At 31.1% G+C, this 26,460-nt stretch overlaps 2 long non-coding RNA genes across 4 annotated transcripts; one reads left to right on the forward strand and one right to left on the reverse strand.

Annotated features, from left to right (window-relative positions):
- Positions 1 to 12,780: 12,780 nt before the first annotated feature.
- On the forward strand, positions 12,781 to 17,879 carry LOC139907313 (uncharacterized). 3 transcript variants are annotated; one of them, XR_011783818.1, is made up of 4 exons: positions 12,781 to 13,609; positions 13,792 to 13,919; positions 17,107 to 17,281; positions 17,346 to 17,879. It is a non-coding gene; the product is annotated as an uncharacterized lncRNA (long non-coding RNA). The 3 variants fall into 3 exon arrangements; XR_011783820.1 differs by having other exon boundaries at positions 12,781 to 13,919; positions 17,331 to 17,879; XR_011783814.1 differs by having other exon boundaries at positions 12,781 to 13,919.
- Positions 17,880 to 21,891: 4,012 nt separating this feature from the next.
- Positions 21,892 to 24,218, reverse strand: LOC121130472 (uncharacterized). Its single transcript, XR_011783822.1, has 3 exons — positions 23,387 to 24,218; positions 23,061 to 23,333; positions 21,892 to 22,952 (listed from the first exon to the last, which is right to left on the reverse strand). It is a non-coding gene; the product is annotated as an uncharacterized lncRNA (long non-coding RNA).
- Positions 24,219 to 26,460: the final 2,242 nt, after the last annotated feature.

Below are 26,460 nucleotides of genomic sequence, written 5' to 3' on the forward strand. Positions count from 1 at the left end.
CTTTCACTTGTATATATATATATATATATATGATCAGTAGTAGCTAATTAGTTACAGCGCCAAAAAGGCTGATAAATTGGTTATATGAGTTTCTGTGGAGGGGGGTCGAATAATTATTGTCATGAAGTGGGAAGGGTTAATTTAAAATCCTTTCCACATAATTATGGACCATAGTGATAGAGAGGGAATACTTGTGTGCATGAGGACGAAACGACCCTCCCTGGTGTAGGCAGACACATTGAATACTTACTTTTCAAGATTATAAACAAATCTAACATATATATATATATAATTTATATGCAAATATCACAATCTTGTCTTTTGCAAATGCGAATATTTCTAAAATGCTGACAATTAATTAATCAGTGAATGCAAATATTTGAGACCATATGAATATTCTATAATTTACTTTCTACAAACTAATGGTGAATTTTATTACTAAAAGTAGGGGCGTCTGCAGGGGCTGGGTTTCAAGGGACTGTAGCTCCCCCTAGATTAAGGAATTTTTGCTTTTTACTACTAAATTTAATATTCAATTTTCCCCCAAAAATTAAATACTTGAAATTTAATTTAATTTGTACAATTTATTTTCCTACAAATTTACTTTTCTGTGAATAGGTATGGATTTTTGAAATTTTTCTCCAAAAAATTTTATTTTTTGGGAACAGCCGTGGATTTATAAAAAAAATTTCTACAAAATTTAATTGTTGATTTTTTTTCCCAAAAAATTCCAAAAACCAAGCCAATATATATATGTATATAATCCTACAGACACCCCTGAAAAGGCTCCGGATATTATAAAACCTAATTTTGAAAAAAATACCTAAATTTGCAACTTTTATAAAATAAAAATTTATATTTTTTTTGTAATTTTTTTTATTTAAAGGTCGTCGTTTTATGTAATATCATGTACAAGTTCCAATTCTGTGCGAGTAACAACCAAAAAATGAAATGAATAATAATTAATTAACAGTCTACATGCAATGTTGTAAATTGCATTAGAGGTTCGATAAATAAAAATTTTCTGATCATACTCATGAGTATGTAGTCTGTGGGACATTATAAAGTTAAAAGGCCCACAGTTACAAACAAATGTTAATATAATTAAGGATAGGATGTTCCATAATTTACAGTGCGGGATTTTTTTAAATTCCCGCCGTATTACTGTATATAATATATGTTTCAAAATCTGTTTTAAGGTGGTCCATTTCATTTTAGTAGGAAGTTTCAATTGTCAGTTATAAATATATATACTACTCAACAAGAAATAGCCATTAACCGATCTTAAAGAAGGGTTTGTGTTCGTTAATGAGATCATCGGATGATGGTGATCGATAGACTACAGAGATAAAATTATTGATCCATCTGAAGACTAACTACTTATAAATGTTTTTATTAATGAAGAACGAAAGTAAGAGGTTCGAAGGTATTGCGGTATATTGAAAATCTCTACCGTGGACAATACATTTGTACTGGTATACTGTGAATACTGCAGCTTACCACTACGTTTATCTATACATCAGTGCTAATTTCGTCAGCTATGACTAGACGAAATGTATTTATTCCTCAAATAATATTTTTGAATGACGATTACGAGACGTAGAGAAAAAGAAATAACTTTTTGAAATGTTTCATCTGATCAAAGCCAGTACTTTAAAAAAAAAAAAAAATCGACGAAACTAAGATGATACTAAATATGGGTCGGGGGAGGATACATGCCACATCCCAAATTTACTACGTGTATACAGCTATATAAATATATTATTAATTTATAGAATGGCTCCTATGGGGCGTGACCTGTGAAATTATCAGTCGGAAAAATTGATATATCTGTAAAAAAATGTGTTGTAATATTTGGAACCAAAAGACAGCGACTGTTGAATATTTAATAACTAAAAAAAAAAATTAAATATTTTATAAAGAAAGTGTCATGGCTTTTTATTTATAAATAAAAGTTTATCCAAAAAGTTGAAAGACTTACTTCTTTTCTCTAAAGAAAAATCATATATTAAACCCTATGATCAGAGTTATCATGTTTGTAAAGAAAAAAAACCTAAATTTAGGGTTTAAAAAGGGAAAAACGGTTGATTCGTGGCTTTTTCTTCTTTTTTGTTCATTATTTATGCATTATTCCCTATATTTCGTGTAAATTCTAAAAAAAAAATGCATAAATGAATTTAAATATATATATAATATTTTTTATCCACTAATGCTATTTTGAATGTTGTAGGTTCTCCTTCTCTGTAAAAGTAATTAATTCCCCCCACATAATAGGAAGCTGATACTAACAAGGTACTTAATTCAGTAATGCCACATGTTTCGCTCCCGCCTTCTCCTTGCACTCTTTTTTGTCTTACAAAAATGTCCAGCCCAACTATGACATTATAAGGCGAAATAATCCCAACTTATACAAAATACTCCTATGATATTATGTATTAATATCCTATGTTTATGTATATTATTTAAAAGATACTCTTGGACTGATATTACATACGCATGTTAAAATGTAGGTATTAACAAATAGAAACAAACAAGCACAAAATAGAGAGGGGGGGGGGTCAGAGGCGAGTTGTCTGCTTATTATTATTCGATAATACATATCATTACTACACACATATAGGGAGAAAAAGGTAAATTCTTTATAATATTACATATGTGAGCCATCAACATAAAAACAAGCGGGAATGATTTTGAGTCTGGATTACATTTATATTCTTTGACAAACTATCGTTCATATCTATTTGGGTGTGCCTCAAATGGTACTACTTATAGTACCCAAAATTGATCCTCACAATAAAAGAATAATCAATTTTACTTATAAGACCATAACGGGCCAACATAAGTTTCTTAAATCAAATAAAAGGTCAAAATTGTAGCTAAAATTCTTGAGTATCTTAACTCATCCCAGTAATTTGAATACAAAGCTTTATAATTCACTCAAATATGTCTATGAAATACATACAAAGACCAACTACCCGGACGGTAACTACGTGTGGACTCAGGACGGAGCCCCCTCTCACACGTCCACCTAGTAACAAAAGTTCTGCACAGATAACATGGCTCGATTTTGGCTTAAAGATATATTCCTCACCAGATTTGAACCCACTGGACTTTTCTATAGGAGAGGGAAAACCAAGAGGACCTCACACCCAAATGTGGACTCACTGAAGTCTTCCATAGTGGCTGCATGGGACAAATTATCAGATGACTTTCTCATCAACTCCAGCTTGGTCTTCAGTCGATGATGTATAATGGCTTAATAATGAAGGTGGCCATATTCAGTGAAAAAAGTTTTGCAAAAACCTAGTCTCCATGTTTTGTTAGCACGATTGTTTCGCCTATTATTGAAAATATAAAATTATTGATGTATTTCTAAATCAGGCTGTCGAGTCCACGTTTTTGATGCCCTACCCTGTATACATATATAAAATGGGAATTTCTCATTTTCTTGATTTATATTCAAGAGTGTTTTATGTTGACGGACCATATATTATTAGGTGTACATGTGTGTTGAGGCTTGTTCCGTGATCACATTTTCCCATCAGTTCGGTCACCTATGATTTTTTTTCTACACGTATCTGCAGATCGGTGTAACCTCACCAACACACAAAAGTTGCACTGTATTTTTTGCCAACTATCTACATATATATATATGTATCTCTTCTCCTAATCAGTGTTGGAAACGTTGATTTGTTGATATAGTATTGCTTCATGTCAACAAGTAGCGAAGATTTCCCAACAAATGTTAAATAATGTATGTATAATTCCAGAGTTGGAAACAATGGGTTACTATTGGGCCTTTTTTCTGTTTGTGAGATACAATAAATGTAATGTAGGGGCGTCTACAGTTAATTTGACCACATGACCCATACTTTTTTTAAGAAAAGAAAACTTTTAGACAGATTTGCTTTATCCGTTTCATCATTTTTTTTTTTTTCTTTACAAAGCGATATTTTTTGGGTGATAAATCCCCTTTTGGAGTAGGTTTTAACCTGCGATATGAATCCACGTTTCAGTGCGAATTGAAATTTTATTTTCGAAAAAAATTGTCATCTATAAAAATGTATTTTTATTTGACCAATCAAGACTGATTTTTTTTTAGTGTAGAACGAATTTTACTACTACGAGAGTGATCCAGACCGTACTTGGACTGAATAATTCGTTTGGTCTTACAAAAATTATAATGGACCAAATCCCAACACTCGTGTAGAATTTTTAGCTAAATGTATCATTGTCCTATACGACTTTCAAAAAAAGAAGAAGCAAAAAAGTCAAAATGGGATCCATCTTTACATAGACATTATTATTTTAATTCATGAAACTTCTCCGTTTTTTTTCTTTAGGTTTTTTGTATAAATCAAACTACATGCAACAGTAGGGATTGTGTACATAGTAGGAGTTGATTCTGTATGTACGTACAGTGTACCGTAGGTGGAACTTCATCTCTTCGAATTAATATATACATATTAGATATCCTTTTTCAAATCAATAATAATAGAGAAGATACAATGAAGTTTGGCTTTTAATACATAAAAAATGAACCAATATAATTATCCAAGAAGGAATTGATTTTTTTGCAAAATTCAGTTACGTAATCCTTATGTAATTTTGTATATTTTTAATTCTCCTTTTTTTTTCTCCCCTAATACATACATAATATTTTATTTCCTTTTATTTTTCGTTAAAAATTGACAGATGGTTTATTATTAAATAAATATATATACCTTCTACTCTCAAGCATGGAAGTTTCTTTTAGATTACTTTTTCTTTCTTCTCCCTATCCTGTAAACAGTTATCTTTAATACTTCAAGATGACGGCAAATTGTCTCATATTAATAATATAGGCAAACTGTTGCTGTTTTCATGATAAATATAATTTTTACCTTGTAAGAATGATGGGATTTGCACATTTCCCCCCTCCCTTTCCTCCACCTCCGCTTCCTTCTTGATTATTCAATGAACATTCTCCGCTTTTGGACAATGTATTTTTATTATTTTTATTATCTAGCCAAATATGTTCATACGTTTATACATTGTATATTATATGTCTAATTTGTTCTTAATTACTTCTAACCTTGTTTTATTTTTTTAACATTTTCAAATATACGCTTGGAAATCATAGGTTGGGTCATCGTCCACTTTGGCAAGAGTTCAAGTGGACACTCACACACACTGTCCAAACTGACATTGCATCCATTAAAATAATTCTATTTTAATGGATAGATACAGTGAACATATTTTAAAATAAATACAAACGTATTTTAACGAAAAATATATGTATATTTGAATGAACGTCCAGTTCATTTATATTTAAACTGCCACCACAGTTGTCGTTGTTGAGTTGGCCTATTGTTTATAGCTATGTATTATATATATTTCTGATGAGTCTTCTATGTGTGAGAAAATATTTTGCCCCTTTGATTTTCTCACATACATACTCTTGAAACCCGATGTGGATGGCGGCGAAATACCATTGTTTTAATCTGGATATGCTTCCTTTTGTTTTTTTTTATATCACCAGTATGTGTATAGTACAAAAAATACAAATGATTCGCTATCCAAAGTCCAAATTGGAAAGTACAATACGTCCATTGTTTATTATTACTCCCTGTTTTACATTCATTTCTTCTTACCCAGCTTGTTTACTATGAAACAAAACAAAACCAAACAAAAGGGGTCGTTGCCATGCATTTTTAATTAGGGATTGTCCATCCTTCTCACATCCCGGTGAGAAAATTCTTCAACGGCTTTGTCCAAAGACTCTCTGCCTAGTAGTCACAATCACGATGGGAGTGCATTTTTGAATGAGGAAAGAGTTATTATATTTTATCATACAAAATAATAAACAATAATTGTCATTTAAAAACCTACTGATAGCGAGCAGCACCATCATTTTGATTTAACTCCCTTTCTCTGGCTCTCTCTATATCTTCAATGTTTTCAATGATAAGATTTGAAAGAAAGAATGATTTTACTAAAAATGATGTAATCATTTCGCAATTTTTTAAAATAATTTAAATTGTGTTAAGTGCAATCAATCACTTCTCTCCACGTATGTGCTTACAATACCACCATTTTGATTTCCCCCTTCTTAGTTGTCAATCGTATGATTTGAAAGAAGGAATTATAAATACTAATACAATAATTTGGCAACTCAACAACCCCTTCTCTCGCTAACACCCCCATTTTAATCCTATTACTCTCTCCTTTTTTGAAGTCAATTATGCGATTTAAAAGATGTCTGGAATTATTTAAAAAAATGACAAAATCATTTAACAATATTCTTTATTAATTAACTTGTGTGTAGGTCCCTTCCCCCTCTCTCTCCCCGTATGATTGTAGCTAGGTGCAAGTCCACCATTTATACTATTTTTCTTTTTCTCATTCTTCCTTCCCTTCCACTTTTTGACAGAAATCAATTGATTTTTTTTTTACAAAATATTTTGTACAATGCTCATAAGTTCATCATATATATAGTATAACAATACTACTACACACAAAAAGAAATACTTTGTACAAATAAGGTATTCAAATGATGTGCTGATCGCGTGTCATCAACATCACCCTCTGCTCCACCCTCACTTACCCATTCAAAATAATAATAATAAAAAATAATAAAGAAGAAGAATACAAACACAGTGATGGTCTCATTAGCATATTTTTATGTGAGTTTTTATCTAAAATCGTACATGAATAGTAGTAGGTACTCTTGGGCGTACTTTAAGAGTACATTTCCGCCATTTTTTCTTTCGTTTTTTTAAAGATCCTCGGGGATTTAGAATAGAAAGCAAGCATAAAAATACTCAAGCATTATGATAAAATATTATAGGTACATAATCCATGAAAGTCAATATTTAACAGTAGTTATTGCACCTGGCCTCACGGGATAGACAAATTTATCAAAATGGCATAGATTTTACTACAAGTAAATACTAAGGAGCGGCACCAGAGTAAAGGAGGAGGAGAAGAGGTGAGTCCCCTTCAAGGACAAAAGTATATAAGTGGTGGACTCCAAGTAACATAGTAAGTATTATCATTATTAGCTAGATACAAGGCTCGTCTAAAGTGAGTCTAAAAAAAGAGCTCAAATGAATACAATGAAAAACAACAACACTGGGGCCCAACCCAAAAAAAAAAAAAAAAAAAAATACGTCACATAATACATAAAAGTCGTAATCGCTCCTATTCTTTTTAATCATCGAATCTAATTCATATGTATCAAAATAGGTGAGAGCAGTCACATCTCAGATTGCGAGATTCATTTGGGTAGCGAGCGAGCCTCCACTTTGAATGATAACGCAATATGATGATGATCTCTTGAGGGATTTATAGAATGTTTCTAGGATCAATTTTAGGATTTTTGGAGTTTAAAAGGGCTAAATTCGCCCTTATAAAGCCTATGGCCTATCCAGTATTTGTGTTGATTTTTTTGAAAAGATCTTTGTTTAAGAAAATATTAAGTAAGTCTTTTTTTGAAATAGGTATTTTACTCATGGGTACACACATAATCACCATGTAATTTAAATAGATAAAAAATAAATAATAGTATCAATGCATAGTTGGTAATTAAAGTGACCAATGTTGACATTGAATAATGGATTTTAAGACGACTAAATTGTAACTTGTACACAATATATGCATATATATACATAAGATTAAATAATAATATCACTAATATGCACGTCCCTCTATTAGTAAAATCTATTCTAAACATTGTTTGTTAAATCTAAATGTCAATGGAGTCATAAGGAGTGATGGTACGATTAATTGGAATCGGAAAATACGCTGTTTTTTCTGGAATTGGAATAGAGTTCAGCATCGGGGAAATCAGGTTTAATTTGCGATTCCAATTCTTATTTATTACTTTTCCCGGTTATAAAAAAAGTACCTCCCCCCCAAAATTAAGGAATTTTTGCTTTTTACTAGAAAATTTAATATTTAATTTTTTTTCGAAAATTTAATATTTGAAATTTAATTTAATTTTTCAAATTTTTTTCAAACAAATTTAACTTTCTCTGAATATGTATGTATTTTTGAAATTTTTCTCCTAAATTTTTTTGTACATTGGTGGATTTTTAATTTTTTTTTTCCAAATTTTTTGAATAGTTGTAGATTTTTTAGAATAAAATAAATATCAATTTGTATATTTGAAGTATTGCCTCAAAAATTATAAATTTGATATTTAATTTTTCCAATTTTTTTTCAAGAAAAGGCCAAAACCCAATCCACCCCTAAAATATAACTGTGTGGATGCCCCTGGTAGATAAATGGTATTTTTAACTATTATTTAAAATATTAAACAATCGGAATTTTTATTAGAATTGCATCAGAATCAACACCGGGTTTTTTTTTCTTTTGAATCGTCCAATGACTAGTTATGAGTACTTCACTTGCAAATAAATTTATATTAGTTAGATAAAATTGTGAACTTAACAAATGATCAAAAATAGTCCACCCCTATTTAATTGACTCTTTATGCTATTTATGCTTAGAAGGGCTAAATGATGGGCCCTTGAACTGAGAAGATTTGTAGACTTATCAACTCAAAAAATTACAGATTTTCAGGTAATAAATGGACTCCTAAACTAGTAGACCCTTGATTTCCAGTCCAGGTTAGGGCTGCCTCTTGATGGTTTTTGAACGTTGCTGCTCGTTAATTAAGGTATGACTGACGTGTACATATATTGAATGCACACATATATGTGTATGTATAATTACCATTATCATCATAGTTATCCAACGTGAAATATCCACTATATATTTGTAATAAAATAATATTCTCGTCAAAACCTACTCATCCAGAGAAAATTAAATTAAATGGTTTATATCATTATTATATCTATATAATTTTTTTTCTTTCTTTGGTGGTTAGAGAGGGGAAGGGGAAAAAAGCAAGAAGGATCAACAGCAAGTACCATCATGATGAAGATGAAATGAAAAGCCTTAGGGACATACCTGACCAGCCCGGTAGTCGTTGTCATGCCTCCCCCCCTTCCTTTTTGGCGCCAGGTATACAATATCTACTATGTATACATATTATTACGATGATGGTCGATGAAGAACCTCGTGATGGCATACACTCCTTTGAGTTCCTTTTCTATTTGTAGGTAAGACCGGGAAAGGTTGCTAGATAAAATATCAAAAAAACTACAGTCATCAAATTTACATCAAAATTAATTGTTTGTAATATGCAGGATACAATTTTGTTGGAATTTTGTAGGGAAAAACATCTAAAAATTAATTTTTTTGAAAACATTTTCAAAAATCCATTGTATAAGAAATTAAAATTTTTTGTAAAAAATTTAATTCCCAATATTATATATTTTTAAATACTACATTTTCTAGAAAAAAAAATCAAATTTCATAACTATTCACAGAAAATTATTTTTTTTGAAAAATTAATTAAAAAGCTAATATTTTTAGCTTAAAAAAATTTCAAAGTTAATATCAAAGATGTTTTTTTTACCCAGAAGAGGTCTTTTTGGGCGTGAATTTCTCCGATCTATAATATAAATCTTATTATAGCTGAATACATTCAAATGTAATTATAATTCAGCATTATGAAAAGTCTACATAGTTATTTAATCATCAAATAAATAATATTTGCTTTATTTTTTATAATTTCTGACGCAAGCGTGATATTTTGGAGGGTTGAAAGATTTGTTGAATATCCAGTTGCTATCGGATGGGGGGACGTTACACTCCTTAACTATTTTGTCAAAAAGACACAATTTTTTTTTTGTCAAAAAATTAAAGAAAGCTGTCAAAATTTGGATTTTTTTAATCACAACTTGAATAAATAATTTATTATAATAATAAAAGAATTACGTCTATTTTTTATATAAGGTTCAATCTTTTTTTTTTTTTAAACTAATTCAAAAAATATGGCTTTAAAAAACATTCTGTGAAAATTGTCAACGTTTTGTAAAAAATCCTACCCTCCTCAAAAAAAAAAAAAAAAAATGTCCTTATAGCTCCCCAATTTTCCGAGCTGCATTCATATGCAATTTTGATAATAACTAATGACTGGTATTATCTCTAAAAAGGTTCAAACAATAGCAGACTTATGTAGATAGATTATGCTAAAATTTGGCGAGTCTAAGTCAAACCAATTTGGAGTTATTGAGCCAACCACAAATAGTGTTTTAAGTGTCTCCAGTCTACCCTATGTATGGAGTAGTAGACGGTGAATGAGCTCCAACTATCACTACTTCTCACTCTGTCATTTATTAAAGACAGGCGCTTCGCTCTCTCTCTCTATCTAATGTAAGTAAGACCTGTTTAAAAAAAGAAATAAAATCTTGGTAGTAGTGGTTCGTACTATTAGAATAGAAAGAGGAGAAGAATACGACCAAGAAAAGACGAAGGAAAAAAAAAAAAAAAAACACGAGAGTTCCCCCTAAGGTGTTTTTTTTTTCTTATTTCATCTGTGAGGGGTTCATGCTTTGGTTGCTTGCCTGCATGCTTGGTGTTATGAGGGAGGCGAAGGTGGAGGATATATCCATTATTTTTATTATTCTTATTATGTATATCTTGGTTATCTTTGTACATAATACGTAAGACAAGGTACCTATACCTTTATAGTTACACTGACTTGACTCTCTCAAGCCAGCAAGCAAGCAAACAATAGATGAATGATATTTCCCCTATTGCAGAGATGAACTCTCTATTACTTACTACCTTGGTAGATCACATCTATCATCTCATATACAGTATACCTATCTATAATATATGTTGCTCTATAAGGCCTACCCTTAAGTGCCCTAAAGTGCCAACAATAAGCATTTTAAAAAATACATTTACTTTTATATTTTTTTGAATTGTCAAAGATTAAAATCCCACAACTTCTCTTGACAAATGTCGAAGACGTTTAATATCTCTTACATTTTTGTTGTATATATTAACCACACAATAACAGTTATATTAAAAAAAAATAAGAAAAAGCTCAAATATTTTTTAAACTTTCAAAGATTAAAAGCCAATTTTAATGTGGCAAATGACCAAGACTCGTCAACTTCCATCAATATTATACATTATGTGATGTCATGTAAAGCCCACATTAAAGTGACCTAAAGTGTCAACAAGACAAATTCCATTTACAAAAAAAAAGTGTTTTTTAAAAAAAAATACTTTTTAACTTTGGAAAGTTAAAAGTCCAACTTTGTCATGAAAAATATCCGAAACTGACCACCAAGCATTCTCATTTGATTTGAAATATCTATATCATCTTTATTTCATATTATTTGAAAGTCTTAAAATAATATCATGCAATATTTATGCATCAATACTGTATAGTATATAGATAAGGTCAAATTGACTTATTTGATCTTTTTTGTTTCAGGATTGGCATTTTTATTTTTAAAACCTCTTAAGTCATAAATAAACTTCGTTATTATACGCAAGGCTATGTAGTCAACAAAAGCCTTCAATAGCCGACGTGTTAAGGACGTTCGTTGTATTGAAGGTTATTGTGTCCAGTCACCAAGGTGGTTTTTTTTTCTTCTTAACATAATATAATTATTAATTTGTCATATTTGGGCATTTTCTAAAAAAGTTATGAAAAAAGTTTTTTTTTAAATGCTAGTCATAAATATTCGGGGAAAATTTGTTGTCCCAAAAGTTTTCCTCTCGTACGCTAATGGTAATATTATAATAGTTATCCTTAATTAATAATGTGTCTAGAATAATAAAATGAGTCTGAGGGAGTGGCACTAGACCCATAGAAGCCAAAGGGCCAAATCCCCTCCAGTTTTGCAAAAAAATTTACAATCATCACAATAATAAAATTCCTTGTGTCTAAAAAATTTTAAATGTCCTAATTTTTGAGAAAAAAAAATCTATTTCTCTTGATTTAAAAAAATTGCTCTGCCTTCAAGCTTAGTCTCTTCTGGAAATTTTTCATTCTAAAACTTAAAAAAAAGTGTTTGTCTATCCCATAGACGGTGTTCCGAGGTGATTTAGTAGCTGGACCGTCGAAATCAGTGAGGGTAGGGAAGGCCCATTCAATAAATAATGCTCGTAGATAGTATGTCCTATATTTAATACTCAAAAGTTAATTATTTATGTTATAATTATCTCTTCAGTAATGTTATTTGCTGCTCTTTCGATTCTCCTGTGGAAACATCCTATAAATCATTTCAGGAATCAAGTTTCGTTATTATCCTCCAATATTCGATTCTGTCTTTAAGCCACTTACTAAATAATGTTCTTTTTCTTATTTGCAAGTTTAGATATGATGGTATATTTCCTAAGAAAAAAGATATATAAGGGATACTATGGGACCATCAACAAATTACTGTCCACAAATCCCTCGCCTCCTTATATAAATATATAAAAAAACAAAAAACATCCTACAACGTGACCCATTACTGCAGTGCATATCAAAGAGCTGTGGGAATCACCATTCCCACGCCTTAATTACGCACACTATGGCTGCAACAACCATCCATCGATCTTCTTTGTTTGCCATTCAAGAGATTTATTCAAAAAAACCAAAATACAACAAGAAAAACAAAAGAAAGAACAATACCCTTTTGTATAATGAGCTCTCCTTTTTCTTTGACCCATTTGCATTGGGTTACTCCCCCCCCCTCCCTCCTTTCATCCTCTCTTTTTCAAATGGGTTAAATCTTTCTAATATGTGAGCAATTTTTTTTTTTTGTGAATAATATATATAATTATATTTCGTCAAAATCAATTGCTTTTTCTACTTTTTTGTAAGTCTCCTTATTATTTTGATACATTGTTGTAGTCCGGATTGACTTGACTCTCACCAGCCAGAACCAGCAGAGAAGAACTCATCAATATATTATAGTAATTGAAATAAGAAATTAGAATAAACAAAATGCAATTCGTCAAAATCAATTCCTAGCTATATAGCCGTTTCTATAAGTGGATCAAAGTTAAATAATAATATATAGGTAGTTGATCAAAATGGAATAATATTCAATTATATTTTGTGAAAATCTTTTTTCACTAATGAAAAAAAGGGGAAAAGAAAAAAGTTAAGACTTGTTGACTCTCTCTCTCTCTCTTTCTATCTACTTATATTTTTCACCCCATCTCTAGGATTAACGGATCCCTACGACACTACTAATCAAAGGGCATTTTCTTTTTGTATCAGTAATAATAATAATTGTTGTTGTTTCAGATCCAACGGTTTTTTTCTTCTATTTCTCCCTCCACATCATATCATGGTCAGAGAGGGTTGTTGCTTGGTTGCTTGTTTAGCGTAGGGATATATATATAAAGGGAAACATAATTTTCCCAGCCGTTCTGATGATTGCTAAAAAAAAAATAACTATAGGTTCATAATTGTTGAATAAAAAAAAATCTATATCAAGGGACACAATGCAACAAGCAACAGATGGCACTACTCCCTTCTTCTTCTCTTTCTCTCTCTCCCCCACCACACCAAATACTATGTGTACATAGCTAGATGATTGTAATTCTTTTCTTTTTTCTTTTTATCAATAAAAAATGGGGAAATTTATATCGACATTTTTTCCCTTTTCTTCTTTTTCCATTTTTTTAGGACTAAAAAAAGAATATTATTTGGAAGGAAGGTCGAAATACATTAAAGCAGGAGGATTCTCCCACGCTACTAGGAGTATGTATACAAGCCTAGAGAGAATTTATTTCTCTCCCTTTGATCAAATCACCCTCCCCCCTCCTCCCCCTATGATAAATCATCCTCCAAGTCGGGGGAGTCGCTTCTTCTAAGCCATTACTAATTTTTTATTCTTTTTTTATGTATTATTTTGTGTGATCTAAGCAACATGCATTTTTTAGGATTTCCATTGTTGTTGTTGTCGTGTTTGATGATGTTGGGAAAAGATGTGACAATCCGGAGATGTTCCCACTATTTCCTCATGTTTCCCTACACCAAAAATGCACCTATAAATAAGTATGTTTACATGGTGAGCTCAATCAAAAAAAATCTCATTTTTTTTACATCATATATATTTAAGTCATACAGCCCATAGTCATAATTTGATCAAATATAAATTATTGTATCTAAATTTTTGGATGAGTTGCTTTACCCAAAAATGTTACCTACAATTTCTGTTCCTTTAGTAAGTATTGTGTCAGTCCTTATGTCAGTCCTTATTTATAAACAAGGACTGCGGTCCAGTCTATTCTGATCTAAAGCTTTAAAGAAAAGCCTTAACACTAGAGACTCTAAATACTAATTATGGTCTTGAAATGAGCTCCAAAGAAATCTGAGGTCTCCATAAAAAGTAGTTTAAGTATTCAAATTGGACTCTATGAAAAATATTCAAGGACTTGGATTGGACTCGGACCGGCAGTATAAGTACTTTTTTCATCTTTGTATAATTAGCAGCATAAGAAAATACTTTATCATTAGATATGATCAAATATACAAATTCTCGGTATAGCATAACAAAACTAATTCTAAAAAATGTAACCCCAGGGTATTTTGTAGGACATAAAGGGCCCCATATAAAATATTGATAATTAACACTGGATGATATGTCTTTCAAGATTGAAATCTTTGATTTAGGATATTTTCCCATTCTTTCTACAAGTGGTTACTAGCCAAGGCTCTGCAGTGTATCATCTAGGGGATGTGCATTGATGGAAAGGTTGGGAAAATCTGCTTTATACCTATGATTAATATTTTCTCGGACCATTCCAGTATTAAGACCGGTCTTTCAAATTTTTCCTACAAATGTCGATGTTTTATTAATCCAAATAAGGTATATGATGCACATACCTATCTTGCAAAAAATATAAATGTTTTCATTATAATGAAATATGATAAGAACTCATTATAATTAGATAATTTATTCTATTATATACCGAAATAATAAAGAAAACACCCTTAATTACGTCACGAGGGATCGATTTTAACAAGTTGATTATATAAGGTGTGTTAATAAGAGATTTATTTGCTTTTGTTTACTGGCTATTTTAATGACGTCACAGAGGAGCCAATTTAGGAGGAAACTCGATAAAACAAATTTTAATAATACATTATATTGTATTTCATTTTCTCATCAGACAACACTATTAGAGTAAATTTTAACCTTGGACGATTACAGTACTAAAATTATTTAAAGAAAAATAAAAATTAAAAGTTGTTTTTACTGAGAAATAGATCAAAACATAATATTTCGAATGTATATACAAAAATAGTGGACTTCTTATGGATTTGTATAGGTTGCCATAGCACAAATACGCCTAGTACCTCTAGAAGAAAACATAATTCCTGGAATAATTTGATTTAAGACTATTCCGTAACACTGAAATTGGCTCCATTGTGACGTCCTCAAAAAAATTGTCAGCTAACCTCTACCAGACTGCGTTTCAAGTTTCTTATCTACACACCGTATATATAATCATCTTGGATTTTACCCATTTTAATGACTGAAAGTGGAAATGGACTGGAGCAGGGTCTTCGGTGCTAAATAAGGACTTACACGACACTTCATAAAATAGTGTGATTCTCAAAAAAGAGATCGGGTTCCGTCTTATTTTGAAATTCCCAATATCTATTTTTTTTGGAAAATATGTTTTGAATCTTGTTAAAATAGTTAAATTATTAATTTTTATTATATATCGATCTTCAACACAGTGTTACCTCGCTAACACAAAAATACCCTATATATTTTGTTATCAGCTGTTGATTCCTTCTTCTCCCTTGATACGTCATGGCTATTTCATAATTTATTAATATCATAAATACACAAGTTATTCTATACGTATGCTTTGTTTCCTAAAGAGTAGGAATACAATTTCTTGTTGATCCCTCGTCGCTTATATAATATAGATATATATTGGCTATTTTATTGTTTTTATGAATAAATTTTGGCTATTTCTTCATAGAAATAATATAATAACTAATCATAACTACTCTTGTAATGAAATACTACGGAGCAATATTATAATACATTATCAAATAAAATACTATGTAGATTTTAATAGTATGTCATTTATTTTAAAAATGGTGAATAAATAATACGACAGTGATAGTTTGCAAGTATATAAGACATAAATAGCGGATGGTATGATTGACTTATTTGGCTAAAGCCCAGATGATTTACTTTCTTCTGTACCTGGGATTGCTTGAAGTTATTAGGGCTTGACGTTTTTCATAAGCACACTCACACGTAGTTACTCAATACTTAGATGTTCGCTCCTCAATAATGAATAAATAATTAATAATTAAAAGATTGTCCTGTACAATAGACAAAAAAAATCTAACGCTAAAAAATGCTTAGGATTTACAGCCTTAGATATGTCCTCACCATTTTTTTTCTTTAATATGACGGACTTAGCTTTAGCTACACACGCTCGTTGCTACATTGTTATTTAAAGTAATAAAGTAATTACACTAAAAAATGAGGATTTTTTTGTTTTATGTTCCCTTCATTCGTCAGATCGAGTTGCACTGATTAATTATAAGTAAACATTATCGTATTAAAATGACTCCTTCTAAGCTGGAATTGTCTTTCAAGTCTATATACATAATGAATCTATCTTAATAACTCAAAATCTATCTGTCTGTCCGTGCGTTTATTTATAAGTGTTTCGAATGATTACACATTTCTAACAATGAACTCATTAAAAGAAAAAAAAGAACGAATTATATGTATGAATTAAAAAATAATGAATGTGTCTTAAGAAATGGCTTGGGAACGAGGGTTTGTATCCAATGCACAGGCAGTGAGCGTTCTAGAGGCTAAAGTACTTTCTAACTCATCAGATTAACTAAACAAAATTATTGAGTATCTACGTGTGAGATTGCTCATGAACAATGGAGAGTAAGACTGATGAGGTTTTCTCTTGGAGTTATCTTCTATATTACTCAACCAAAGTTGGCCCGTTAGTCAACGCCTTCTTACTCTACCCAATGCTTTGAAATGCTGCTAGTTTTAAGTATTTTATTTTCGAGGAGTGACCGTAAATTGAACATACACACAGAGAGTTGAAGAGAATAGTTTCTCCAGAGTGTGATGTCCACTCTGCTACGTCGCTCCAGCAGACAAAATTTATATGATCAAAGCTGAATTAATTTAAATTTATTAATATTACTTAACTTATATGTATGTAATTTTGTTTCATCTTTTTCTGAGTAACCAGCTTTATTAGATTATTTATGTGGAAATCTAAAAAGCAAATATTAAGTCTTCAAGACTACACCAATGCTAAGCATATTCAAATGTGTCTGCAAGAGGAACATGACCAGTTTTAGCATGAGGGAGGTTTGGAGAATAAATACAAATACACTCTTTTAAAATAATCAAATTAAAAAAAAGTGAGCCTTTATCAATTTTTAATGATTTTTCGTAGAAATTGATTCTTAGTGTAAATATTTACAGAGTTGGATCTAGTGCAAGTCCTCCCAAAGCCACCTAAAATCGGTAACGAAGAGAGTTTATGATGAATAATATTTCCCTGTTTGCCATTGTAGTATTTAATTATGTGGTGTTGATGAGTTTATCTTGGGAACAGCCTTAATATAATGTAAAAGTATAATTGGAGAGAGAAGATAGTTCTTTCACTTTTCAGTTTTTATGCATACGACAATACAAAGGAAGAAGAGGAAAAATGGAACAGAAGCTCTTGAGGAAATAACCGATCTTTGGATTATTTTAATCAATCCAAGAGTTTGTTCAACAAAATATCAAATGAATTCATACAATAATCTTTCAAATGCCAAGACTAGAATGACATATTTATTCATATAGTTGTATAAAGAAAAAATATAAAAATAGTATGTAAAATCATTTAAAATACAAAAAATCATGTAAAAATGAAGGAAACTGAAAAATAATATGGTAACTCTGACTATTTGAAGAATAGCGAGACTAACTACTCATTGTATTAGCTGCTAGTAGCTATTAAAGGAAATAAATAAACACTAATCCCCAGTTTCGAGGGCTATTATTTTTTTTTTTTGTCATTCGGGCAAATTGTGTGGCAGAGCAAAAAAATAAATATTTGAATTTTTATTTTTTTAAAATTTTTATTTTTTGTCAATAGTTATGGATTTTTGAATTTTTTTTATAAAAAATTTTATATTTGAATTTTTTTTCAACAAATTCAATATTTGAAATTTAATTTTTGAACTGACGCAATGGCTTTGTTGGCTGAGGTAACACCCAATATATTATTTCCGTTACTCTCTGTTAATCATGTGCACACAAACTCGTAAATACTTATAATACTTTGATGGTTTATCCAAGAATGAAATAAAATTAACTGTTTTAGAAAAAAAAAAAAACTCTTTAGGTGGCTGAAGACATGAGTTCGGCACGGCTCCTTGATATTTCAGTTTTCTATATTTACAATAGCATCAAGAATCCAAATTTCCTTTCTAAAATAAAGGATTAAATAATGAATACTGGTTATTTGAAAATATTTTACAATTCCTCCCAAAAAAATTAAGCTCTGCAACACTTTTTTTGACCGAACTCACAGTGGTTCAAATAATATATTATTAATAGGAATTTATGCTAAATTTTGTATAAGGGCACTGGGATTTATAGTTACGCTGCTGTCCTTATGCCCATGAGCCAGATTTCCAATCCAGACCTAACAACTATCTACTTATCTTTTTCGAAAAAGGGAAAATTATTTTTCGCCTCCTCCCAACGTTTGATAGATTCCTACGGATCTGTACTCGTAATAAAAAAGGAAATGCATATGTTATGTATAAAAAAAAATATATATTGGTATCACAAAAAACCTCATTCAATTAACCACAAGGACAATTAACATCTGAGTCCTTACTAAGAAATATCGAGGGTCATTTACCTTGTGGTTTTAAGTAGTGGGGTCCTTGGACGTATGATAAGAGCCACAAGTCCCTTCTCTCATTACCCTTAGAAAAATCTTCAAAACTACAAATGTATTATTATAACTAATCCACTAATTATAACAGTTTTTATTGGCGTGTCTCTAATGATAACAGTATTTGATGCCTTCATAAAATACTAATTCAAGGAACATGCACTCTTTTTTCCTTCAAGTTGCAATTGGTCGAATTAAGGGATATTTTTAGACTTGAAAAATAATGAAAGGAAATGGGAAATTGAATTAAAACAATACTGTCAGTGGCTCATAACCATAGTCCACAGGGGGCAGGGTTCCAGCTTCAACTATTGTAGAATTTCTAGTTTTTTTTGTTATTGTTGGGAGGGGGGAGGATTTGTTTTGCTTTAAAAATTTTTAAATATGTCTTATATATAAAGAGCTTATTCGTTCAAATTTTACTGCGTGAATTTTTTTTAAAATCTCTTCTCTTATTTCTCAAAATGGAATTTATATAAAAAACGAAAAAATTCTGTCAAAAAGCCTATCACCCCTAAGAAAAATGTCAAATCCCCCTCCCCCAAAGGAAATCCTGTCGACGTTCTTGATGGCCAGTGTTTGAATTGTAAAATCAAACTAGGGAGGAGGGTCAACGATCCATTATAATTATTTGAGGTTTTTCCCTCGAGAACATTTGGAAAATACAGTTGATGAAAGTGATATTTTAACTCAATATGTGAATATATATAAGTTATAAATGAATAAATATTAATAATATTGGTTTTAAATCATTTTCATTGTGGGGGGAATGATTTTTCACTATTATCATCGTAGGGTAATGGCAACCTCCCCCCTTATCTTCCTTGAGCACTGATGATGAAGTCATTATTATATAATTTGCCCAGTCACTCGCAAATACATTCCAGTGCGGGGTAATTGTGTAATGAATGTCTTAACCCATTAACATTAAATAATATTATTAAATATTAGCGAGGATAATTCTGTGTATGACTCCAGTTCCTCAGTGGATATTATCCTCCAAAATTATAAAATGAGCCCTTCTTCACGCAACGACAAGATGCAGTGGTTTTGAAGTGGGAAGCGGTGGAGAAAAATATTATCTCTGTCTATGACGCTTCTTCAGTTTATCAAGAGGGAAGTTACTATATCCGTTAAAAAAAAGTGCCAAGCGGTACAAAGCCCCTGTACCTTGGTCAGTGAAATTAAAATATGAAGAAATCATATTAGACGAACCAAAGAATATATCAAAGTACTAAAACTCCCGAAAATCTGGATCCAACGAATGCTAAGATCCAGATATGGAATCTTGGACCGTGTAAATTTACGACTCAGTTACAGATTTCGGCAGAATTCATTTCTTTTTATGAAGCGTGTAAAGACTATGGGAAGATGTATAACTCTGTCATCCACGCATTTGCGCTACGTGATAGCTTTTTATAATTTATTATTTTTGATAAATAAACTAATTATTAAGTTATACTACATACACCTATGCTGCATTTCAAAAAGGACAGGAATATAACTTCTTCTTGATCCCACGTCGTATATACAAATAGATTATATTGGTCATCTTATTATTTATCTTTGACATTTTGCCTATCCCATACAATTACAAATGTTTAGCTACGCTTTTTATAAAACATTTTTTAGTAAAATTATAATACAGTATCAAATAAAATATTATGTAGAATTTTCAAACTTCGCGAGCAACGTAGTATGCTCAATTTTTTTATATTAGTTCACTTGCCACGAACATATTTTTGCTCTTTCAGCTAAATCATATATTTAATTTGTTTGTGAGAAGCATAACGGTTTGAAGTAGTTTGCATGTTGAGCGATTTTTGCTATTGAAAAAAACATGGATTAAAGAATTTACATCAAATTTTGTGTAAAAATGAAATTAAGTGCTCCAAAATGTTTACAAGGGCTACAAACGCTTCTATGATGGTCGATAAGATGCCAATGACAAGCCTCTCTCTGCCCAAGCCCAAGCAGATCAACAACAGATGAAAACGTAGAGGCATTGAAGAAAATTACTATAATAGAAGTTGCTGACGATATTGACATATCGGTTGGCTCGTCCCATAAATTTTTTTCAAACGTTTTGAGCATGGGACGAGTCTCAACTAAGTTTATTCCTAACGGCATCGCTCATGAGATGTTGACAGACGCCAATCATGACCCTGACTTGCTCAAAAGGGTCTTAACTGGTGACAAATCATGGGTATATGATTATTATATCGCAACCAAAGGCCAATCGTTCCGATGGAGATTACAAAAATCCTCAAACACGCAAATACTACAAACCGTTATGCTTCTAACAAACAAACTAAACATATGACATTGGTGAAATAGTAAAAATATGATCGTAGCTAGTGTACTAACATAAAAAAATAAATTGGACCTTGGCCACGAAATTTGAAAAGTCACCTATCTTTTTGAACACACCAATTAATATCATTCATTCAAAATTGTGGAGAAGTGATATGACAATGACTACTTAAGAGATTCAAACAGTTGGTATGATATATTATTTGGCTGATGACCAAATGATTTAGGGCCTTTTTTCTGTTTTACAATAAATTTAACGACGTGTTTAATAAATAAAGTTAGTTTTATTACTTAATACATTTATTACTCGATTTTTAAATTCATTTCTCACTTTCATTTCATAACTATTCTGTTCATAAAAACTAGCCAATAGTTGGCCAAAAATGAAGAAGAAAAAGGAGTGCATGTTCCATGTATAGAGCATTCTTTGACTAAAGACATATTATTATTATGTAGCCTCTTTATTTATTTTTTCTACTTAGATGATAAATAAATTACGACATCAATATCATCTGTTGATTCAAGGTAACTAGAAATACAAGGCATGTCAATTACACATATTTGGACTGATGTGTGTCTTCCACCAGCGTTTTGCTTCTTTTTTTTTTTTTTTCCTTTGTTGATGGAGCGTAACGTCAGAGCAGATATACTATTAAATTAATTGATTGAATTCAAGCATAATTATAAAGCGATTGATCTTAATAATTAAGGCTAAAATACTTTTCAGTTTTTAAAACTAAATATACCTTTAAAATAAAATTTTATACAGGGAAGTTATTTATATTTCGAAACAAAAATAGAAATGCATAAATTACTTCAAAACTTACAATAGAAATAAATTTGAGTAGGATAAAAATTAGATAGTTAATTACTTTAAAAGTTAACAGACAAAATCTTATTTTCCTATCTAATTTATTTTTTATACGACGCTTGTTTACTTTATTAACATATTTTAGTTGAATAAATGTTCGAGTACGTATAAATTTTTTATAACTTCAGGAGGTTCATTTGTGTATTTACTTTGAATAATTTTTATTAAAATATCCATAACAAATGGTTATGTATCGACATAGCCGCCGTGGAGTTGATTAAATTCGTCTTCCATTTTCTTTGAAAAGCTTATACATTCTTTAAATGGCTGAATTAATCCCCCTCTTGATAAAGTTTGAAGCGATGGACTAGGCGGAGCATTAAGATATGAGGTATGGATTCCTAATGTTGGGAATTTGAGTGGAGATTTTTGGCCACGTAACCCACAACGTATATAAATCCTTCTTCCTGAGAGTTGATTTTGTTGGGAATACTTGTCAAATCTCTTACATTGTAGTTTATATTTTGATCTTCACTACAAGATTCAACATTTCCTCTGTTATAGATTCCTGATTTTCTTTTTAATCTTTTTCATCCAATATACTTCCTGTGACTTGTTGAATCATGAAATGAGAGTGATCGTCATTTTGAAAATTAACTGGAGCATTTTCAACAATTAGCTTTTCAGAGCCACTGATTACAATAATACAAAATCGATCTATTGATTCTATAACATAAGGATAAGAGTTAGTTCGACCAATGTTTATAATTCTGGGAAAAAAGTTTTCAAGGCCATCCTAATTCAGGCGAGATATCAATACATAGGGAAGCTGAATTTCATTTTTTACATCTTCATACAACGCCATCATCGGCTTTAAGATAAATGATTTGGATAGGATAATTTTGTTATTGCCATTTCTTTTAATTTGTTTCATTTTTCCACATTTATCATAGAAAGAAGAATTCCTCTTTGTTCCTCAATTAACTTTTATTTCACTTAAATAGAATATCTAAAATATAATAATGGTTTTAATGGACTCTGTAATTTTGATGTACAAGCTCTTGGGGGTATATTCCACAACAAAATACGTCTTTTAAAGAAGTTTTTTGCATAATACCTGAATATTTTTCTTTGGATTATAGTTCCTTTGATCGTAAATAGAATTGGAGGCTTCCTCCTTCATCTTAATTTCATCGGCAAGGTTTCCATTTGGAACTTTTGTTGATCTTAATTGTTGAGAAATAGTTTCACTAATGTTAGATCGAATAACCGGCATTGTTTTAAAATTTTGTATCCTGCTTTTTAATGTTGAAATACAATGAACCAGAAGAATGCAACCGGACTAAATATATCTGTAAGCTTTTGAGGAGATATACTTGAGTACCAGTACCTGAATAATATCATTTTTATTCTATCTCGCTGACAATGAGTTTTATTTTGAACCTTAGTAAAATAAATTTTCATTGACTCTTGAAAATATGATCTAGATTTCAGCTTCTTGCTCTCTAATTGGAGGATCTTAACGGTTTCCTGAAGTTGTTGATTTTTTTTTCCTAAGAGACATGAGTTCTTGAGTCAGGAGATATTCTTTTGTCACGGTTGCTCAAGTAATTTTTAAATTCTGAGATCCACTCGCTTGGCTGTATGAATTGGTCGTTTTCGCTGTATAAGTTTGGGCGTGTGGTATATTTTTACTTTGTTACGAAACGATGAGTTGGCTAGCTTCAAGGACGTGTGAACAGAGGTTTCTACCAATTTAAGCTCAACAAAATCAGGAACAACAGCTGGTGCAAAATAATTGGGAATTTAAGTTATTTTTTCACTTGCCTTCAAAATGGAAACGACAAAATCCTTTCTTTTCTTTTTTGCTTCCCTTTCGCTTGGGGTCGGGAGAGGTTTTTCTCCTGGTACAAGATTTTTTGAAGGAATAATATCCGATTTTAATTTTCTTATTAAATGCAAGTCCAATAGTTAATTCCTTAAATCTCTCTCATAGTTGAATTCCTCAAAATGATTTTCACAAATTCTGGGTGTTTTTCCAAGGTGAACCTTTCGATGGGAGGCTCTTTCCCAAATCTGTCTCCTTAAGCAATCCTTAGGAAAATCATGGTAAACCACATTATTGGGTGAGCCACAAATGGCAACCACACAAATCCATGTTTTATCACCAGTCACATATAAATAGAGATATATTAGGAAAATTTATGACTGTAATATAATAGTTATTACCAAAGAATATTATATTAGGAACTCTTCACATCGTCTCTGACATCACAAAAACAATCCTCCTATTTACCCTGACCAGCGGCCGGTACGTTAAAACAATTTGAAAAGGAGCGCTCGCCCGATATATGTTATTGACATACCTTGTATTTCTAGTTACCTTGTGTTTATTGAAAAATATTAAATAATTACTTTGCTAAATATATTCTTAAATAAGGCAAAAATACCCATGTTATGTATACATATTTTTCTTGAAGGCGCTAGTGTCGTGTAAGATCACGTCAACTATTGTTTGCCTCCGCTGTATATATATATATATATATACTTATATATTCTTTGAAAATCAAGAAAAAACTAAGAAAGCGAAGTTTTTTTATATAAAATAATAGCAAGAATATCCCAAAAACATTTCAAGTCGATAAAAGTTTTCTGAATAACATATATATTTATATTTTCTTTGGTTATGTATGAAGTAAATTACTTTTTTTCTGTTGACTATCAAATTAATGAAATATATACAGAGTGGATGATAAGTAAAGGTCTCTCTAATATGATAATTGATAGATTTTAATGCTGAGCCAGAATGTGTCAGAAGAAGAGACAGTTGGATGTGGTGAGGCAATCACTGAGAAGAATTGGAGAGGGACTCAAAGGTCGGGTCGTATTACAGCTTGAGGAAATGAGAGACGTAAATAAAGAAAACAGTAATCCTGAGTAATGTGAAATAGAGTCATGAAAAGCAAAAATTAAATGGGTCATTTGGAAAGTCCGTGCAAAGTTCGAGAGATGGCACTACTTGCGCGTATCGAGGTTATGTTTAGTTAGTAGGATCCCTTGGAAGAAAACATCCCAACTTTCAGCTAGATGTGTCCATTTCTTTTTGTTTGGCATTCGTTTGAATCGAGGAACTGGTGTGATTTTCAAAAAAATTCAAAAAAAAACATTTTAAAAAAGCCCACGATTGGCCCACAAAAAAAGTCCTTGTCCATTACGACAACGCACCAGCTCACACCTCAGCAGTTGTGGTCAGAAAGCTAATAGAAAAAGGGGTCCAACTACTTTCAAATCCCCCTATTCTTCAGACTTGGCTCCCTCTCACTACTATTTGTTCCCCAATTTGAAGAAATTGCCGGAGGGAAACAGATTTTATTCGTTCAAGGAGGTAATTGCAGAAACGAATGACTATTTTTCAGAATTGGACATATTCTATTATTCGGAAGGGATCAACACGCTAGAGCAGCGACTATGTAAAAGAAATAAAAGGTTCGCCCCAAACAATTAATTAGGTTTAATTTTTGCACGGACTTTTCAAACGACTCTCGTAAATAGGTTAAGCCAATAAACACTTGCCTCAAAGGAAGAGAAAGTGTGCAAGAGGAGATACGGTATAGGGTATTCTTATATTTTGACATCATTGATAGGTATTGTAAATAAAGTAGATTTATTCTATAAAGACAATGAGCAACAATTAGGCTATTGAAAACAAATTTAAGAATCTATACACACCTAATGAAGAAAGTTTGAGGAAAAAATAATTTATTTTACCCCTTTTTCTCAATAGTCAATCACAATTTCACAATACAATAAACGTCATAAGTTGTATTGGGCGCAAACTCCCTTGACACGCCTGGGCAGTTCTGAAAAAATACCTTCAGTTTTTACCCTGTGGCGTTTTGCCTTTCATCATGTAATATTTAATCAACAAAAGAAATTATTTTTCGTCATTTTTTTGAAAATCACTCCACGATTCAAACGAATGCCTAACGGAAAAGAATGAACCCGATCTCCCTGAAAGATGGTGTATGTTCCTCCAAGAGATGCTACTAAATAATCATTACCTTGATACGTGCAAGTTGTGCAATTTATCAGACTTTGGACGGACTTTGCACAGACTTTTCGAATGACCCTCTTACATTTTTTAATTTAAAAAAATACCTTTAAAAATTATAAGAAGTAAGGAACGGTGTTGCATGTGCTCTATTTTTTTTTAAATTATATAATTATTTTACAGGTATTTAATTCATACCCCCCCTCTAAAAAAATATATATATATATACATTAATGATATAACAGGCAGCTGATATTAACAAGGATCCTTATTCCTTTGTACAATAAGTCTCACTCCAGCCTTCTTCTTCTCTCTCTCTTTCTTTACAGACATGCCAACTCTAGTTATGAGAAATTATTAAAGGATGATATTTTTTTGCACTTTTCATAAAAGAAGAAGAAAGAGGTTTCGTTTGTAACAATAAGTAATATTCCGTCTTCCTTTTCCACATTTATTTCATTATATT

Source organism: Lepeophtheirus salmonis, chromosome 1, assembly GCF_016086655.4.
Source record: "Lepeophtheirus salmonis chromosome 1, UVic_Lsal_1.4, whole genome shotgun sequence".
Taxonomy (NCBI): domain Eukaryota; kingdom Metazoa; phylum Arthropoda; class Copepoda; order Siphonostomatoida; family Caligidae; genus Lepeophtheirus; species Lepeophtheirus salmonis.